This window comes from Pteropus alecto, unplaced genomic scaffold, assembly GCF_000325575.1.
Source record: "Pteropus alecto unplaced genomic scaffold, ASM32557v1 scaffold40, whole genome shotgun sequence".
NCBI classification, from domain to species: Eukaryota; Metazoa; Chordata; class Mammalia; order Chiroptera; family Pteropodidae; genus Pteropus; species Pteropus alecto.
In genome coordinates, this window is record NW_006431919.1 from 19,342,160 (window position 1) to 19,351,564 (window position 9,405).

The following is a 9,405-nucleotide window of genomic DNA, read 5'->3' on the forward strand; positions in this document are numbered from 1 at the left end:
CCGCGCCTCCGCCTTCCCGTGCAGGGACGGTCCTGCTTTAAATATCCATCGCCGTTAACGATCCCAAGGTGTTTAAGGTTCCTGTTTCCCCTTTATCTACTGCCTGGCAGGTATATTTGTACCCCCATCTAGTCGAAGACGGAAACTAACGCCGTCCTTCTAAACTTCAGTTCCCCGTGAGCAAAACACCTTTTTTCTAGGGTTGCTGCCCGCCCCTCACCCCGCCTTGAGTGCTCGCGGTGTTTCACCTCTTGCTGGTGAGCTCGTCCCGAGTAAAGGGATAGGGGATTAGAGATAGCGGGGTGTTGAGAAGGTTGAGATCTTTTTTAACAAGCAAATTCTTTGTTTTTAAAGGATACTATATGCACATGATTAAATGCAAAAAAAAAAAAAAAAAGAAGGAAAGAAGAGAGAAAAATAAATGTCCTTATTCCTCACCCTTCAAACCTTAAGCACACGTCCAGCAGCCCCGTGCTGAAGAAACCGGTGGTGAGCTGTCAGCTACAGCCAAGACTCTGGAGAAGGGCTGGGGGCTGGGAGAGGTTTTGAGTGGTGAAGAGGTGGCTGGAAATCTGTTTAAAAATGAATCTTTTGTGAACTTGACAATTATCTGAAAAATAAATGTCCTTATTCCTCACCCTTCAAACCTTAAGCACACGTCCAGCAGCCCCGTGCTGAAGAAACCGGTGGTGAGCTGTCAGCTACAGCCAAGACTCTGGAGAAGGGCTGGGGGCTGGGAGAGGTTTTGAGTGGTGAAGAGGTGGCTGGAAATCTGTTTAAAAATGAATCTTTTGTGAACTTGACAATTATCTCAAAAAGTTTAAAAACAAAATTTAAAGGTAATACACTTGGTGACAAATATAAACTGCAAAAAAAGAGTGAAGTTTCCCTCCCTTGTATGTCCCCAAATTCTCTGTCAGAAAAATATTGTTAAATTACTTGTGTTGCCTTCTAGAGATAGTATGAGTGTAAATAAGCACCTTGGGAGAGGTACATAGGTGAGTGTACATCCTTTTCCCCCAAGAGAAGGTAGCATTCATTACCCAATTTGATTTCTATCATAAACACATGTAAGAAATCATTTCTGATCAGTATATGCATATGTCTCATTCCTATTGGATGTAGTCTTTAATAATATATACGTATAATCATTTATACATCCATATTCAACTGATTATTCAGCTGGTTCCACAAAGGGAAAAAAAAAAAACTTTTTTTCTTTTTTGTATCTATATGAGATGATGGATGTTAACTAAACTTAATGTGGTAATCATTTCATAATATATGTAAGTCAAATCCTTATGCTGTACACCTTAAAGGTATGTAGTGTCGCATGTCAATTATATCTCAATAAAACCGAAAAAAGAAAAGATATGAAATAAATAATTGTGGAGAGTGGGAAATCAAATTGATTAGAAAACTGGAGAATTAGAAGTGTCGAAGGCTGATACGATGTTGATAATCACATTAGCCTGCTGGAATGAAAACAAAAGACTCTGGAAAATGGAAAGTAAATGGTATCGGATTCAAAGAGAAAATCATAACCTCAAATATCCAGAGGGGAACATCGAAACAAAAGGTAAGAACACCTTGAAGGTTCTCCAAACTCAGGGGCAGTGGACATGGTGAAATAGGAATGGTACCTGGCTAGGGCACCTGATAAGGTAATCCTGCCCAGCTTTTGCCAAGCAACTGGCAGGCAGAGGCTTCTGCCTCCAGGTAAGAGCAGTGAGAGTGAGTATAAGGACCTGAGAAAGACAGGCAAGGCGTTGCGGCGCCCATGGCAATGATGTGGTTGTCCCAGGTCCAGAAGACTAGATACTAATAGACCTCCCCAATCCAATAGCAAGTCTCTTTCCTGAAGTTACTGGCAAAGAGTGGCGATAAACAGATCCAGCACTCACATGTGGGCTAAAGGGGAACTTCAAAAATTAAGGTGAGCACCCAACCCAAGACCGAGAAAACATCTGAAGAAAACTCTAACATCAAGAATGAGAAACACCACAACTCCATAAAAGAGGGAAGTAACACCTAAGAAAATAGAACTAACGGAGCAAACATAAGATGACTCAGTTCTTCTCTGAGTGAGGATGATGAAACTGGTTCAGAATGTCTCACACCTGAGCCTCAGCTTCGATATTCACAAACTAAAAATTTGCCTCTTTTATATTCTGGTTCTATTGTGATAGTGTTCAGTATAGGATAACTCAGAGTCTAGCCATCTGAATGGAGAAAGGGTTACATATCAAGTAAAAATACATGGGTTTAAATATCAAAATATTTTCCCAGCACACCAAACAAAAGATTGTGCTGTGTGTGTTACAATATTAATGTAACAATTCAAGATGAAAAGCACTAGAAGGGACAAATAGTGATATTTTGTATGAATAAAAGGACAATTAACAAAGAAGTACTGAATTATATATCTCACATCAGAGCTTCTAAATGTATAAAGCAAAATTAATATAAATATCAGACTTTTGAGTTAAGATGATGAATTTTCTCCTTCAATACCTAATGAGATGAGCAATAAATGGTATACACACAAACACACCCTCACACACACACACACACGCACACACACATCATCATCATCATCATCATCATCAACATCAGCCAAACTAGATTGGTGCCCAAGAAAATAACCCGATTTGTCTGGAGCAAATGGAGAAGTCCAAATTAGCTCAGCTCCTACCTTCAACCTCACCTCCCAGTAGCCTTATTGGTGAACTGATAAGATCCTGAAAATTCTTCCTAATACCATAGGACCTGGAGTGATCCAACCTGAATAAGAATCCTTATCATTGACCTCTTCTAGGAAGAAGTACATATGGTTCCTAAAGAAGAATGGGGAAGGTAAGCGATGGGACTGACTCTCGAACAAAAGGGGAAATTCCAGAATGACCCACTGACCCGGGAAAATGTCCCAAAGAAGAGGAAATTCAAATGGACGATAAACTTTGAAAAGATTGTTTTAAAGTCCACTGACCAAAGGCCTCCAGGAGCATATCCATATTTAGAAACTAGATTCACCGACCTCGCTGCAGCAAAGGAGAAAGTTCTCCAGCAGAAGCGAGGAGGCCACAAGGGGACCAAAAGGGGCTTCTCTCAGGATTTAGACTTGTGCTGGATTAGTCCAGGAATATTCTCCGAAGCAAATTTTGTCATTCATAAATATTTCAGTGTGCATCTCTACTATTATCGCATCTTAGAAATAACAAAAATTCCTTAATTTAATGAACTATCTAGTGTTCAGATTTCCAACTGTCTTATAGATGTCATACTTCTTGTTTTTATAGTTTGAATGGCCATCCAAATGAGGTTCATATACAGCTTTTTAAAGTAAGTAACATGGCCTTATATATTAAAAGCAAAAAACATACATATGCCTTGATCTAGTAATCCTAGTCCTAATAACCTAATGTGGAATCTATGAGAATATGTATTGTGGTGCTGTTTGTAATGACAAAAAAATTTGGAAACAATTTAAACGTCCATCAGTGGAAGAAGGGTGAATAAATGTGTATTTGATATTATGGATAACTCTGTTGCCATTGAAAAGTCAAGTTGGATCTGTAGCTACTGACCTGGTAGGTTGTCCTGGTGAATTAAGCAAGAAAGAATATAGTAACCAAGAAATATATATAGTGTATGATCTCACCTTTATAAAATCAAATGACGAATTCACGATATTTTATATAAATTATATACATTTATTTATACGGGTCCATATATGTATCTGTATATCTTTGTAGAGGTTTACATTATTATGGAGAAAAATGTGTGGGCTTACATACCTCCACAAATGGCATTGGTTACATGATAGTATTCAAGAGGAATGCATAAGGCAAGAGGAAATGAGAATAAAAACTGATTAGCAAAATGGGAAAATATCTGTGGTATATGTTAAATGAAACGTAGAAATAAAAATTCTTCAAATAAATATTGTATGTCAACTATAATTTTAAAAAATCTCTAGCCATAATATTCCTGCAAATATATAAAACCGAATTTTCATGTAGCAGAAACAAGGATAAAGGAAAACTCGATTTAAGTAGTAGATTTTTGTCAGGTTTTTTTCTCACAAGAAAGTAACAGGAAAAAAGAAAAATAGATTAATATTATGTGTGTATATATTCACAGTAATTGAATAAATGCATATTAGAACAATAAATAGAGCAAACCAATTTTTGTCTATTTCATTTTGTTTATCAATAACACTAATACAGAAAATGTCTGTTCAGATAATTAGATCGTGCAAAACGGTGTTAATAGCCCTAGTTCTTTGCCGACTCACGGCAGACCTCACATTTGCTCACAACCGCCCCAAGCAATCCTGGAACACCTAGTTTGGTGCACTGTTGCCAGATAACACTTGTAAAACTAAGGTTGGCATTGTGGTCATTAATGCAGTTTGGCCTGAATTGGTGTTTTAACCCAATTACACAAATCAGAAATTTAAACCTTTTCACTCTGTATTTTCTACTACACTTATTGCTAAGGGAACAAGCTGTTAGGTACAAAGATAGGATTTATGCAGTTCACCCTCCCCCAAATCTTTTCCTACTTTCTTCTCATTGAATGGATTGCTTTGTGCACAGGTTCTTTTCAACTCTGGTTCCCTAGGAGTCCACCAGTCCCACAGATAAGCTGACTCAATTTTCCCACTACTTCCCTGCATTCGATTTAAATTCGTAAAGTACCGTAATGCCACAGTTTCTTCAAACAGTACCCACCGACTCAGACGGCTGTAAACAGAAATATGAAGCCAACTTTAAAATTGCACGGCCATAAAATGATTCAGAATGTGCTCAGAATTATTTTTAATACTATTGTTCACTTGAAAATCACAAAATATATTGTTTTCCTTTTTTTCCCCCACAGAATTCACAGACTCCCACGGGCACCCGAATAGAGGAGGAAATTTAGAGTTTTAAGCCGCTTATTGATGAAAGCAGCGATAAATAACATCATCGATGGGCGATAAATAACATCATCGATGAGCCTGAGAGCTCAACTTTAGTTTCGAGCTGATTGGCCTTGTAATTAGGAGGGACTATTAGTTCCTCCTTCTTTTTCCCCCTCTCACTTTCCCACTTGGAACATCCCCCCATCACACAACGTTATTTTGAAAAAATTGACAAAGAATTCAGCTTTAAATCAGTAATTCCACTTCCGGAAATCTAACTTAAAGAGATATTTGGTCCAGAGTACGAAGACGCCAGTACAGGGATGCCTGAAATGGCTGTATGATGTCGTAAACATCCTGTGCTCATTATTCGGTAACTAGTTGAATAAATTATCCAAGCAACGTAATACTTTGCTCAGTACATGTTAGCTATTCATACAGATTCTAGTAATAGCTATTGAAAAAGATGAACAGCCTACGAGGAAAAAAATGGTAAATGTGTTATGAACCATTTAAAAAAAAAAACAACACTACAAATGGCCAACGAGCATTTTAAAAGTATCTCAACTTCATAATAAAGTAAATGCAAATCAGAACAAGACACCAATTTTAATTTATTTGATTAGCAACAAGCGACACGTTTGATAACCAATGCTTGCAGAATTTCAGAAAACAAGCACTCTCGACACTTTTGTTGGAATGTTTTCTGGTGCAACCCTTCTGGATGACAATTTGGTCATTTCTATCAACATGTAAAACACGTAAACTCTTAAACCCAGTCGCCGGTGCTTAAGAATTCCTCTGCTGGCCAGATTTGTTAAGTACAAAGATGTTCTTATATCATTATTGGTAATAGTAAAATCAAAACCACACAACAAACAAACAAAACCCTAGAAATAACCAAAGTATTCATCATGGGGAACTGGTTAAATTGTGGCACATCCTAACAAATGACTTTTTTATGCAGGAGTTAAAAAAGATATTTTTATCTTGCAGTTATAGAATGATCCCCAAAATATATTAAATGAAAAAAAAAAAGTACATAACCGTATAGTGTATAGGAAATAGGAATAAGTATATGTGGTATACAGTAATTTTGTATGTTTTGAAGGATTCACAAGAAACCCTACTTATTTAGATATTTGGGTATTTAGACTTGGGAAGGCTAAATTTCTTATCTTTTTGTAACTTTTTGTATCGTTCCAATTTTTTTTAGTATATGTGCTGCTGAAGGGAGCACTTTTTGTAACTTTTTGTAGCATTAATTTTCTAATCTCATAGATACGTTTCTTTTAATTTTACAGACTGTTCATTGAATGAATCAGGGATAAGAGAATGTAATACATTCTTTTGTTTGCTTCTTTGTGCTTTTTTATAAAATAAAAAGAGCGATGTCATACTATTTTGAGAATATTATTATGAGCCAATAAAATGGATGATGTAGATAATGTAGATCTATATTCACTGACACAGAAAACTGTAAAAACATACTTCTTAATTTAAGAAAGGCCAATTGCAATACAATGTACATAGTATGATCCCATTTACATAAAATTGCGTATGCATTTGTACCTGTGGGTATTAAGCCTTGAGAGATGTCTGCAAAGTGGTTATCTAAGTGTGATGCGCTTACACGTTTTGCTTTGTAACCATTCTGAATCGCTTTAATTTTCTCAGAATGAGGATGTGTCATCTTTGAATGTGCAGGAGGATAAAACAAAATTTCTACAAAAGCTTTGACATTAACTTGATATCTCAGCAAAGTAGAAGCTGGGAGGGGAAGAGGGAAAGGATAAGAAAGAGATTTATACGAAGTCGTGTACACTGAGCGGCTCCCTACAAGAACAGTCCAGAAAGGCTAGGAGTGACCTGGAATCCAACAGCGGGGAGAGAGGATTCCTAGTGTAGGGGAGAAACCTGAGCTGGCTCGCTTTAGCGTAAACGGAAGCAGGTCTGCAGGCACCAACCCTGCCATATAATGAAAAAAAAGAGAAACGAGAGGAAAAAAACCTTTTAAAGATGTATATCCACCAGAAAATCCCCATTAATAAGGCAGGAAGCCTTATTGCTTAGAACATTTTTACAGGAAATGATGGTTTCAAATCTCTATACTAAAGCACTTACTCTTTGGATAAAGCTAAAAATATACATCATTTTGATAAGTACATATGAACACAGGTAAATGGGTAGAAGGGTCTGGAGGAGTAAACAGAAGAGCTGAAGAGAGGGAGTGTTTTAATTTGTTAATAAAAGGAAAATAGTCACATATTTTCATTGTGGTAAAATATACATAAAATTTACCATTATAATCATTTTAAGTGTACAATTCAGTGGCATTAATATTCACAATCTTATACAACCATCACGACTATCCATTTCCAGAGCTTTTCATCATCCCAAATGGAAACTCTGTCCATGAAATAACTCCCAATTCTCCCTTTCCTCCAATTCCTGGTGACCTCTATTCTATTTCCTATCTCTATGAACTCGCCTAATCTAGGGACTTCACGTAAATCGAATCATACGATATTTGTATCTTTGGCTGGTGTATTTCATTTAGGATCATGTCTTCAAGTTTCATCCATGTTGTAGCACGGGTCAGAATTTCCTGCCTTTTTACAGCTGAACAGAATCCCACTGTGTGGATGAACCACATTTCCTTACCTGTTCGTCTGCTGATGGACACTTGGCTTATTTCTACTTTTTGGCTATTACCAATAATGCTGCTATGAAAATTGGTGGGTAAGTGTCCGAGTCCCTCCTTGCAATGCTTTTAGGCAAATACCTACGAGTAGAATTGCTGAATCCTATGGTAATTCTAGGTCTAATTTTGGGGGGAACTGCCTAACTCTTCTCCACAGCAGCTGCACCCTTCTACATTCCTACCAGTAATGCACGAGGGTTCCAATTTCTCCACATCATCACCAACACTTGTTTCGTTTTTTTAAATAACCATCCTCATGGGTGGTGGTAGCTCATGGTGGTTTTGATTTGCATTTCCAGACATAATTTTTTTCATGCATAAATTTTTAATTAAAAATAATTTGTAAGAAAAGAAAGTAAGGGATTAGGGTTTGTTTTCTTGATTCACAAACTAGGGATACCTCCCTCCTTCACTGAGAAGTTCTGTGAGGACGGAGGCCATGGCTGTTACATCCCCAGCTCCAAACAAGGTGCCTGGCACCTAGTAGGCACTTGATAAATCCAGCATTCATTGGATGAGTAAATAACTTCATTAGCCTCTCAGTTTACATGAGATTAATGTATGCTCTGAGGGGGATAAGTCTATGAAGAAGTGTCGCCTTGAGAAATACACATGCACACACGCATATTTACCCAGCCATAAAAAGAAAGAAATCTGACCATTTGCAACAACGTGGACAGACCTCGAGGCCTTTACGCTAAGAGAAATAATTCAGACGGAGAAAGACAAACACTCTACGCCCTCACTTACAAGTGGGATTCTAAAAACCTTGAACTCATAGAAACAGAGTAGAATGGTGCCAGCCAATTTCCAGGGGCGGGAGACACGGGGAAGATGTTGGTCGAACAGCACCAACTTTCAGTTCTAAGATGAATAAGTTTTCAGGGATGTGATGTACAGCAAGGCGGCTATAGTTACTACTGTGTTTAATACAAGAATAAAACAGTAATTAGGTGAGGCAAAGGCCATGTTAGCTAACCTTATTGTGGTAACACTTTGCAATATATATGTGTATCAAAACGTCACATCGTATACCTTAAACTTACACAGTGTTAGGTGTTAATTATATCTCGATAAATCTGGGGGGAGGGAAAATGAGACTTCACACAGGAAGAAAAAAAAAGGAAAGAAAAATACACAAAACATACTAATTTCTGAAAAAGACACCATTGTTTTGGAAGTCTTCGGTAAACGACATATTTCAAGACAGATCTCGGATGGCCAAGAGAACTGAACCTACTTACAGTTTTAAGAAAAGCAAGTTCGGGGCCAATATTCATCCATCTGCATTGCCAGATAAGGACAAGGTATTTTTCAAGTGTACTCATATTACACAACGAGGAACCATGTTTTTTTGAGTTGCAGGCAGGGTGGCTGATGAGAAAGATATATGCGATAAAACTATTGTACCCCTTGAAGTCATATCACTATTTTTATGCTTGAAAGTCAGTTACTAAGATTAATCACTTTATCAGAAATTCCAAAACAATAGTAGATATTTGAATTTTTTTCCACTTAGTCCATTTATCCATGGATGAACATTATTTATTGTAGATGGCAACCATCCATTACTTCTCCCCAGCTGAAGAAGATGGAGGCTATTCAGCTTGTTCCCCCATTCTCTTCCCATGAGTTTAAAGGGCAGCACATTATTCCTCTCCCCACTCCCCATTCCCCAGGTCACCGCCATTGACCTGGACAAGGCCCTGATGCCCTTGGCAGGAAGGAAGGGAGGAGAGAGGCAGTTGGTGCTGAGAGAGAGGCACCCAATGGGAGCTGCCTTCATCCCTTC